This window comes from Chenopodium album, chromosome 25 (genome assembly GCF_948465745.1).
Source record: "Chenopodium album chromosome 25, dcCheAlbu1.1, whole genome shotgun sequence".
NCBI lineage: Eukaryota > Viridiplantae > Streptophyta > Magnoliopsida > Caryophyllales > Amaranthaceae > Chenopodium > Chenopodium album.
In genome coordinates, this window is record NC_137858.1 from 12,130,819 (window position 1) to 12,143,852 (window position 13,034).

Below are 13,034 nucleotides of genomic sequence, written 5' to 3' on the forward strand. Positions count from 1 at the left end.
TCCCTACATCTTATCTTACACTAAAATTTGGAGTATAAAGTGATACGTGGTTTTTATGTGATATAGCTTGCATCTTATCTTATCTTATAAATTTTAGACCTTACATCTTATCTCATAAATTGTATACATACATATAATTATACACGACATTTATAAATTATATAAAAACAAAACCATTACAACCACTTAATTTTGACATAATTAGTAAGTTAGGTTTACCATTTTAGTAATGTACAGTATATAATATTCATCATGAAGTTAATAAATGTAATTGTACATGTAGTACAATGTCGTTTGCTTTGTTGTACCTAGTTAGCTAGGTAAAGTAATGGTGAAATTTATTTCAATGTAATTGGATTTTCAGGAACATAAGCTTGACTGCCTGTTGTGCTTGTTTTATTGATATATAACAAGCACAACAAGTAGTTCCAACGCCAATATATATGTATATCCACATCATATTGATGCATTTACATACATGTACTTACATGTTCCAACGCCAATCAACTTAATTATGTGGTGTATGTGTGTGCCGTTGTGCTTGCGTGTGTATATCCACATCATATTGATGCATTTACATACATGTACTTGCTAGTTCCAACGCCAATCAACTTAATTATGTGGTGTATGTGTGTGCCGTTGTGCTTGCGTGTGTGCATTGAGGGGTTGAGGGAGATCTAGGTGGTGCCATCGTGACAATTTTAGGGTTTTAATTAGTTTTCTTTTGGCATGGTTGCATCACTTGCATGTGCGAATTTACATGACTGTGTAACTTAACATTGGCCAATAAACAATAAAGCGACTTATCTTATTTTCTTAAATAATAAACATAATGTCAATTTTAGGGTGATAAATAAATTGAAAAGTGCTAATATCAATCAAAAATGAAGAAGTATTGATATTGATAACGTATCAATTAACCCTTTGATGTATGATTTTTGATAATTATAGATTTTTTTAGAAAATGGAGGAAGTATATATTTTTTATTAGTCACTTTTGTAAACATAAAATTGTTTTTTGACCTTTAACCCAATCTATTTTTTACATAAATTCCTAAATTAAAACAAAATTAAAAAATTAAAGAAAAAAAAGTATGTAGAATTCTGCTAGAATTTCCAAACCACATCATCATCATCTAAACTTCAAACTTATTCATACTAAACTTGAGCAAAACCCAAGATTCATTTGATTCACACTTGACCCAAAATTGAGTCTAATCCAATTAAAAAGTGATCAAAACATAAGTTTGTCTGGTTCAAATTTGATGTGAATTCCAATTCCATGTCATTGAATTATTCTATCATTCTATGGTCCAAATTTAACATGCATGTAAATAATGTACTAAAAACTAACATGCAACGTGGCCTATATTTTGCTATTTTCTATGTTGTACGAAATCTTATCTTCAATTCAACCACCCACTTAGCCTCTATGAACTATTTTAATCTTATAGAAGTAGAATAAACTTTTTCACATGTCAAAAACCCATATTTAACATAATTAAAAAATAATTACCACATGATATGATGTATAAACTATGGATGAAATTTGGTCAAGCATTACTCTTGCATTGCTACATTTTATGAATATGACATACATTACGTACTAAGCTTAATTATAAGTATAATCATGATATAATTAAGAATCTTCTAATTATTGATGACCATTGACCATTTAATCTCTACACACCTAGACAATATTGCCCCTATATATGAAAATGCAGCCATTACCCCTAGACACCTAGCTAATTAACTAAATTTTTTGTAGTAGTAATCATGAAATAGGTCTTCTAATGACTAATATTATTGCAAAATGGTCTTTGTTTTTTATGTGCTTAGTTTGCTCACTTCATCTTATTGTAACATTGTACGTAGTTGTGATGATTACTTCCTCTATTTTTATAATTGTTTTGGAGTATCACCTTTTGTATTTGTCTTACTCGTATTACTTTAATCATTAATTTTATTTTTTTAAGTATTGTTGGATTTGTCTCAATATACTCTTGTGATAAATTGATCAGTTTTATTTTTATTTACAATTACTGAAAAATACATTGATAATTGAAATTATGCTTTGATATTCAATGTATAACAACAAAAAGAAAACATAAATAAGTAAATTAAATAAATAAAATAAGAGAGTATATTCATACAATAATTCAATCCCCAACATGAATAATGTCAATTATTGTGATTACTGATTAGTGACTACTATTACAAAGTATCCTTAAAAATATAGAATTATACAATGTAACAACCTCATATGTGACAATAAATAGTTGTTTTTCTTATATTTTTTCAAATCAAAATAGATGAATATTATAGATCGTACGTATGGTAATATAAATTCTATGAGCAATCATTGAGATCTTGAACATTATGGATCCAACAACTATAATAGTATAGTAGATATACATAAGGAGCTAGAAGGTAGGACCTTAATTTAATTAAGATTCACAATTAAAATAATTAATATACCTTGTAGGGTCGATCTAGTTGTAGTTAACCGTACGACTTAATAGGTGATTTATTAGTGATAAACACACAATTCTTTTAGTAATTAGGTGATATAGTAAAATGATATATACTCTATATAAAGTGTCAAAAGTTGAAATATTAAGTTCATACATCAACACACGTGAATTACTTTTCATACTTCGTACATTCTAAATATGATACGGAACAACAATTTACAAAATATATTTAATTGTCCTTGCTTATATGTAGTCTAGTCGTGAGAGTGAGGGATAGCTCAAGTGGTTAGAGCTTCCCTCCCGATTCCAAGAGATCCTGGGATCGATTCTCACCCCCGTCCTTGTGGCTCTCTAAACACCAAAAAATATGTACTCTAGTCGTGCATATATAGGATGGAGTTGTATCTTTACCTTAATTACCTTAAAATTTTCTTATGACGAATATAATAGTTGTAGTTCATGTAATAATTTACATCATTTGAATTTCACTAATAATTTTAATAACTCTAAACTTCTAATTCAACCAACATGAACAAACTAAATGTAAATTTATTTATTGTACCCTCATGCTTGTGAATTGAACATAGGCTATGGGTCGGGAACTTATCAAAACTTATTAATTCTTAGAGCATTTCCAATGGTTCAGTTATAAAGACTTGCTTGTAATTTAAACAATATTCCTAGCTACATGCTTACCATTGAAGAACAAAAAATTGAGCAACATGCTAGCAACTATAGCCCAAACAAGCTACATGCTTGATTGAAAAAGAGACAAATAAACTCCACTCATATTGTAACATGTGTATAATTATTTATTTATTTTTTTAAATTTTATTTTTTGCAAACTACAATATGTTGTGGCTAACCATTGGAATAATTTGTTACTTAAAAGTGTTGTAGCTTAAAAATTGATGTGGAAAAGCAAGCTATAAAACATTGTCGTTTGCCATTGGAGATGCTCTTAATGGCAAAAATTATTAGTTATAAACTTAATTTTTATGGGTTTTTATTTATTTATTTATTTATTATTTTTAAAGAAGGTGATGAGATAATAGCTATTTGAATGTTATTTTACCACTAAAGAAATTGTAATTATATTTTGAAGGAAAGATTATACTTCCTTTGTTTTTTTTATAGTTTCAAGACTTGCAACACTTCTCTTTTCACGCTTGCCGATGTATGTTTTGAACCGTTTATATCTTTGATTACCAATATGTAAAAATTATGAATTTTGGATGGTAAAATTGTACAAATCGAGACGAATCTAACAAGATTTCATATGCCTAAATTTTTATTTATATATAAATCGTCAAAGCTAGTCAAAATGAAACACATGAATAGTGTAAAAGTTAAACTGTTACAACTATAAAAAAAATGGAGGAAGTAAGGGCCTGTTCTCATTGACTGAACTCAGCTGAACTGAACTGAACTGAACTGAACTCAGCTGAACTGAACTAAACTGAACTGAACTGAACTGAACTCAGCTGAACTGAATTGAACTGAATTTCAACGTAAGAGAACAGACCCTAAATCTCCATTAAGATAAAAAGACAGGGTGATGACGTGATGTAGTGGTGTCCATCTAAAACACCTGAATTATTCTTTATAATTAATCTTGTATTACAAAGTATAATTTAGAAAACTAAAATGCGGATCGCATGCAATGTAGATCTAATATGTATTAATGTAACTCTTATACCCTTTTAAGCGCATTATTACGGCATGAGCCATGACTGTCCATGGAAAGCACAAGTTTAGAAAAATGTTATGCAGCTATCATTTAAGCGTAAGCTTTTTTGGACACTACCTTATTTGTCCATATATATTTTTTCAATTCAACGAATTAGTAAAATAAATTATGAAAAGGATTAACACTTTTTTAAGAAACGTACTGATGGATTAGTCATGTTACTTACTTGCTTAACTTTTTAATTAATAATTTGACTAATTATATTGAGATTCATTTCACCAAAAAAAAAATAAATTATATTGCGATTCATACCAGTCATACGTAGATAAAGAGTGGACTGAGTGGATATAATTGAATTGAATAATATGGTAAAGTTTTGGGTGAGACGGACTCACATGAGTCCATTATCATGTTTTTGGTGTTGCGGGTCTCGCGATCGGGTTTAGTTAGCCCGCGCCTTTTTATTGGACTTTTGTTATTGAGCCCGGTCTCACGTGAGTCCGGTCTCACACAAAACCTTTTGGAATAATATTTGGTTATATTAAGTTTAATTAATTAACATCAAGCTTATATTAAGATAGATTTACCAACATAAAGGGAAGCAATTTGCATATGATTATTGATTAATACAAAGTTTAACGGCAATTTGAATTTCTCATGATTGGCACACAAAAAGGAACTCCTAGAGTATGAATACCTTGATGTTTTTTATGCAAGTGAAAAAGTGGTCGGGTTAATGTATTTCATTATTTTTATTTATTTATTTTTTTTTTTGAGAAAAATGTATGTCATTATTTTATGTTCAAAGATAATTCCTTTTGAGCTACTCTTTTCGACTCTATAATAATCTCATTACACCAAAATTATGTTTTAAAGAAAATCTCATTTTCACAACCTATTTTTCAATTTGTCATTTATCAACCAATTCAAATAATGCAGAATTCTATATTCACCTTTAAGTTTATCAAGCAAACCTATTATGAGTATTTTTTATTTTTTGATTTATTATAAAGCAAGTGTTAAAGACAAACAAAACTTTTATTTTTAAGGATTTGGAGTGGATTGTTTTAATTAAAATAGTAGAACACGCAATCCTCTAATTTCTAATTTTAAGATATTTTATTTATCTTAAATCTTTCTTATGGAATCATATCGTTAGCTAATAAGCAATAACAAGGCCATTCACATACAGTATATAAGTAGCTAGGCAGACAAAGACAAGGCCACGTAGTATTAGTACTAATCTAATTAAGCAATTTATCTAAATAATTTATATTATCATATTTCGTAAAATCAATCGATTATGAACTAATACAAAACTAAATCGGAGTAATAAAAATTACGAAGTATCATATAAGGCCAAAATGGCGGAGTACGTATGTTTTTTTTGGTGAAAGGAGTACGTATGTGATAGGGTTGCACTTTTAGTTACATGGGTAACCTTTTTATAAAGAGTACTAAAAACCGTACTTGCTTATTATTACCAATAATTAATGTCAATTAATAACTAATACGGAGTAATATTTTAAAAGCTAAAATTGGATGAGTAATAGGGTTGCACTTTTAGCTAGGCCCTGTTTGATTCACTTTATTTTTGCTGAACTGAAATTATTTTTACTGAACTGAATTTATTTTTACTAGAACTAAACTTAATTTTACTGAACTGAAATTAATTTAACTGAACTGAAATTATTTTTACTGATTTTCTATTATAATTCTTCTTTAAGAAAACTGAATTTTACTGAACTGAACTTATTTTTACTGAACTGAAATTATTTTTACTAAACTGAAATTAATTTTACTGAACTGAACTTATTTTTACTAAACTGAAATTATTTTTATTTAATATTAGTTTTTTAAGGTGAAAAGAACAGGGCCTTACATGGGTAATCTTCTAATTACAGTACGTACCCAAAATCTATCTTACTTATTACCAATCGTGTCGTAAATATAACTAGCTAATACGATGTACTGATCATAATTAAAAATTTCTTAATTACTATTGATAATGATTAATCATTCAACGCAACTTTAGGTCCAACGACTAACAACCTGTAGATTAAATAAAGAAGTAGGACGTAATATATATTAGGTGGGAAATTATGAAGAAAAAAACAAGATTAGCAAATATAATTAATCAAGTTTAGATGGGATCTGATAGACTAATTGCAGCAGCAGGCAAGTTTAACATGATAATTAATAAATAAGATAAGTGCAGATCAAATTTGTCATCAACTTGTCACGGAACATTTTGTTGCAATAGGAGAATTTCTGTATGGTATGACATTCAAACTATATTATATAATTAAAATAATTTATACTGTTTTCACAACGTTAAATGGTAGATCCAAGAAGATTTTATGCGTTGTAATAATTTGATTTATCAATTGAGGTTTAATTAAAAATAATTAAATGGGTATAATTATTTAGATCTAAGTTTATAATTGACAGGTTGGAGGCTACCAATCAATATGAAAGAGCAGCCGTACGAATATATGGACAGTCTGGAAAGGTTGGAAAAACCCACTTGGACTTTGGGATATAATTTATGCACATGATTAACATTTTGGCGTGTTACATGAACAAATTACATATCACAAATTTGGACCAAATTCAGTCAATTTTCGATTGTTCCTTGATTTGGATCTTTGATAAAATGATAAGTTGAATTGTGCTAGCTAGTTATTGTCTTATTGATAGGTATTACCTACAATAGTAATTAAGAATGACTCAGTTAAGATAATCATTGTTTCATACTTATCTTTGTCACTTCAACTCACTTATTCTAAGCTTAGACATGAAATAAGAGTCTGTTCACATTTACTTAATTTCAGTTCAGTTCAGTTCAGCTCCTAATTTCCTTCCCTTATAAAATATTCATTTCAGTTCAGTTCAGCTCCAATTAGTTTAGTTCAGCTCCAATCAATTCAATTCAGTTCAGCTTAGTTCAGTAAATCGATCTATAATGACACATATTCAGATGGGTGTCATCACACTCACCGGCTAACCTCCAATTAGACAATAATTGCCTTATTATGTTTTTCAGGAGGATAATTTGATTTTGTAGGCTTCGGAGGATCAACCTATACTCTCGCTCTGAAAATCAAGTGTCTATGATAGAGTATCAAGTTGTCACTAATATTGATGTCGAAGAATGCAGTAGCTAGATCTGATCTACAACGTTCATTTCACTCGAACTTTTGTCCATCCTCCTTGTTGGGATACGTACTATTGTTTACTGTGATATAAGTCACTTACAATTATCTTTTAAATAATTAAGCTTATATTATATAGCTCCATAACCAAGCTAAGCTTGGTCTAGTGGTAATGATGATACCTTCCAACCTTGAGGTTGAGGGTTCAATCCCCACTTTACCCTTTTCCCTTCACTCTCAAAGTGTCTGACCCGTAAATACCGGACCAAAAAACCGTGAGGGTTGAGGTTCGATCAGGGTCCTTCTCCTTACCTTAAAAAAAAAGTGATATAGCTCCATAATAACGCACTAAACATGCAAAGATGGACATTTATTTTGCGCTTGAAAAGATTTCGCTAATAATGCATGATTATTTGAAACATGCATGTTCGAGTGCTTCATATGTGTTCCTTAATGTGTAAATGTAATACAACTACGCAGAAGTGACAAATAATACTAGATACATGCAATTGCAAAGATGTGTCAATGAATATGTGAAGATTCTCCAGAGAGATTTTGTTTAAAATTATCTTCTCATCACGTGCTGTATTCCTGTAACGATCATGACTTCTTTCCTATTTGGAAAGTAGATTAACAATGCCAAAATAGACTAGTAAAATGTCTTAACATAAAAAATAATCTTGTATTAATAAGAAATTAAAATTACACATGCATAGTATATGATGAATTTATTTATCAACAACATTATGCATGTTGCATTTCTTTCCATACAATAATTGTGTTTCAATCCACTAAAAGGACAAAATCAGAAATTCTTTATAAATTAGTATAGTCAACCAAATAACAACTAGGAATTTCAAGCTAAGCTCCTCAATATAATCATTGAAATATTGAAATATAATACACTTTTTCATTAATTATTGGATACAATCTAAAGATTATTGACTTTCAACACTTTGCTAGAACCATTGAACCACATATGGAAATATGAGTCTATTTAAGGAACCTATTTAAGGATTATTGACTCTTCATGACTCAAGAATATATAGAATGGACTAGGTAAGGGTATAAATACTCCGGTTTTAGAATATACAATTGACGACAACTATGAAATACCTACTTTTTATGCCATGTTCTTTTGAAATGTTTTATGTCGAAGATGTAATTCAACTTGTGTAGGGTGAATTAAATTATAGTTCTGGATAATTTGCTAATGAAACAATAAATATAATTACATTAATCATTAAATTTGAAAATGTACTAATCTTATTAGCTATTTTACAGTTTAGGCATGCATGAAATGGGTACATTGCTTGAATTTTAGTATGAATTAAATGTCACTATGAAACCAAAACCAACACCTTGCTTGATTTATTGAACTCTCTTAAATATTTTTAAACTTTTTTTTCCCTATAGTTTATCGTGTGTAGAATTTATGAATGAATTTCTCAAGGGATTTAAATCTGTAATTATCATGTAAAAGGAACATAAATTTAAAGATCTATCACCGTAGATATAAATGTTAGGTATCAAGTTTACAAACTAATAAGAAAATTATTTTTTTCGATTAAAACCCATATGTTAAATCTAGAACAAAAATGTGTCACCTTAATAAGCTTCTAGTTTATTTGATTCAATTCAATAACCTATATATGTTTAATTTCATAATTAGGCTTTTTAACCAGTACTTTATTTAATATCACAAGTTTGGTATGCAATTGATTTCGCAATGAAGTCCATTCGACCTTATAACAACTAAATCATGTTGGTATTTGTTGCAGTATATGTAGCTTAATTATATAGCTTCTCCAAACAACACGTGTGATTGTTCCACGTTGATGAATACGTATAAAAAGCTAAGGGGCTACTTCATTCTCGTGTTGTCATATGTTGTAATCTAATTTCTTCTCAAATTGATTTTCATGATTTCAACCAACAATGAGTAATTTTTCACTTTTAGGTTTTTCAAGTAATAGGATTTGTAAAATTCTAATACAATCCTAAATGAAACTAAATAAACCATTTAAGTCGAAAATAATCACATCCAACTTATATTATTAGTTCAATTTGACTTTTAAAATTTTAAATTTAATATTTTTATTGTACAATAATATGATTGTTGTAGTTTCTTTTTAATTTGTTCATTCATCTCCGTACGACCGTACGATAGAGTCACTGTGCGTTTGTTATTAGTTTGTTCCCCCTACATGGATTACCATGAAATTAGTTCATTGATAGCATTATGTAGAAATACAACGTACATCAATTAGTGATTAAAATTTTTCAAAAAAAAAAAAAAAAAAAAAAAAAGAGAGAGAGAGAGAGAAGAAAATTCTTCAAAGAAAGATCACATCCAATTTGGCTTTTTAAATTTAAGTTTAATAGTATTTTTCATAAAAAAAAAAATAAAAATAAAAATAAAAGAGTGCCATAGATCTTTGTTTAATTTGTTTATTAGTTGGTCTCCCCTTAATTGTTCAATGGCTATTAGTAAGTTGGGTTATACAAATTATGTGGATATACAACATATATAATTTTTTCCATCAAATTAGATTAGATTCAAAAGATAATCATATTGACCCACGAACTCAACAAATTATAACTTGACAATCATAGAATTCCTATACATTTTTTAATCTCTTTAAATCATTTCATATTATTGCGTGATTCTTAACTTTCAAAACTTCAATTTATTCAAGCTTAAATTAACCTAACACCCCTTTCAACTAAATTAAATCTAGATTACATATACATCATCATATCACCAACCCAACTTCTTCCTAATCAAAATTTAATTATAAGATGTTAAAAGTCAGATTTGATAATTCACTACAATACGCAACATAACAAATTACTACTGAAATGTGACATAAATTAGCCATGTTCACAAAAATTAATAGGTATCAATATTTGAATACGACCAATCTAAATGTATTAATTTTGTAATTATATATGTAATTAATCTACATAAAAACTCAGCTTCCCCACCTGAATTATCACATGGGCGGCTTAATATTAGCCAAATAAAATACAAATAAAATAAACAGTTATTTTAATATAATACGTAATAAATAGTTGTTTGAAATTATGATTCAAACTTTAGTGGTGTTTGAATCGCTTATCTTATTCAATTATTATAGCTAGTAGCAGTTATCAACCATATAATTAAACTTATCAGTACAAAAGCTTTGAGACAAAACAAAAGACATGGGACATATATAAAATATACGGTACCTATTCTTGTTGTTGTAAGGCAATATTTCGATCTACAGTATTGATAAAGACATAATAAGATTTGTCAGCATAAAAAAGTGTATTTATCAATAAAAAAAAAAAAAATTATATAATGGAAATTATGAAATTTGTATAAACTTGAATCTTCGCGTGAAGTTTTCGGTACATATTGTTTTAACTAATCCCCAAATTCTATACAGAGTAAATGAGTAATTAGACCCTGTTCTCTTACGTTGAAATTCAATTCAGTTCAGCTCCTAATTTCCTTCTCTTATAAAATATTCATTTCAGTTCAGTTCAGTTCAACTCAGTTCAGTTCAGTTCAGTTCAGTCAACTGAGTTCAGAGTCTCAAACAATGGTTTTTCAACCGTCTTTTATACATAGTTTTACTTTCTTTGTTTTTTAAAATGCACAACACTTTTGAATTTTACGCATTCAAAATAGATTTATAACTTTACATTAGTTAAGTTAAATCTACTCAATTGTGTTATAACGTTAGTTCTTGTATATTCATATATGTATATACATATATAGCTCATGCTCAGAATTTTTAGTCTTGATTTCCTTCCAAAAATAAAAATAAATAAATAAAATAAAATAAATTAGTCTCGATCTCCATAATTAGAGTGAGTGGAAATTAAATCACTAATGATCAAGATAACTCTAATTTATTTTGTACTAGTTAAGAGTTGTGTTTAAAATTAATGCTTTCCTTATGCTAAGGCTCTCGTACAATTATAATGGTTACAATCTAGTTGTATCTATTTCAATTTTGAGATATGTTACGACAAAAACATAATCATTGTGAAAATCTCATTGTAATACGACTCCACATCACAACAATACTCAATCTTACAATTTACAAATGCAATAATGGAGAATAATTATCCATGAAATGTGATTTTATGTGGTCTAAGATTAGATAAAGGATAAGCACAGAAATGATAATAGGACGTGGACTATAATTATCCATCAAACAACCGATGTTACACTTCTAAAAGACATTTTTTTGAACTTTGAGATTAACCAAAATATGCCGCCATTTAGCTAGCTTGTTTCACTAAAATCTTGATCATCGATTTTTAATTTCTTACATCAATTTTTCTTTCAACGCATTCAAATGTTTTTGATAGAGTATGTAATAAACTAATCAAGAACGAATTTAGCAACCAGTATAAGGGTTTTTTTTTTTTTTTTTTTTTTGTTGAATTGGTCCTTTGACAGGGTCGGGGCTAGAATTTATTAATCAGGTATCTTTTGCATAAATATAGTATTGAAAAAAAAATGCGAGGAGAATAAAAGCTAAAAAAAATTGTTTTGAGCAAGCTTGGAACCTAAGACCTCTATATATTCGATCTAGTTACTCTATTACCAACTGAACTACATCATACTTAACATAAAATATTGCTATGTTTAATACATAACCAAAACCATGGGGAAGGCCATTTGTGGGATTTTTGGTTTGTTTTATTTTTGTGTGTGTTTATTTCCTAGATTTTGATCTATGGAATTTAGGCTTGTTCATTAACAAGGACTAATGCGGGTTTGCAAGGAGTGTCAATTCGGCAGGCACATGAAGATGGAGCAGAGGGTAGATTTCTCCATGACTACATACGCAAAAGGCGAAAGCTGTTCCATAGATAGTCTCTCGTGTGATATGAAAGCTTGTGGCGATTATAGCGGGGGACGCTCCCTCACGGAAATTCTATGCGGTGTCTGTAGTGTTGATGAAGCAATTAACCTTTTGATTTATTTTGTAATGTTCTTGTTGGGGTTGAATGTCTTTGTAGATGCCGTATGACTTTCTTAATAATGGATTTTTTCTTTGTCAAAACAAAAAAAACCATGAGGGAGGCCATGGCCCACGCCATCCCCCCTCCCCCTGGTTCCTCCACTATCCTTTGACATGGTATCATTGTTGAATTGGTCACATGTTCAAGTCTTATCCAACCTCCACTTTCTACTGGAATATTTCGCGCTGATTATGAGAGAGCTTATGCCACATCCACATTTCAAACCCAATGGTCTCTCATTCGAGGGGGTATGATGAGGCATATAAACTAACCATAGGCTTCAAGTATCAGTTTAAACTTTTGGTTGAATTGGTCTTAATAGTTATTTTACTTTAATAAAAAAAATCTCATTAATTATTTGTTCTTAAATTAAACCACACCCTTGAAATTGAAATAATAATCATTTCCTAATCAATTATTTGTGTATTTATATATTGATGCCACTAATTAATTAGTTTGTTAGAGTATTGAAAGGTGATACCAATTAAACAATCTGATTTCGGGCATGTTCATATTTACTTAATTTCAGTTCAGTTCAGTTCAGTTCAGTTCAGCTCCAATCAGTTCAGTTCAGTTCAGCTCCTAATTTCCTTCTCTTATAAAATATTCATTTCAGCTCAGTTCAGTTCAGTTCAGCTCCAATCAGTTCACTTCAGTTTAGTTCAATTAAGCTCCAATTAGTTCAAT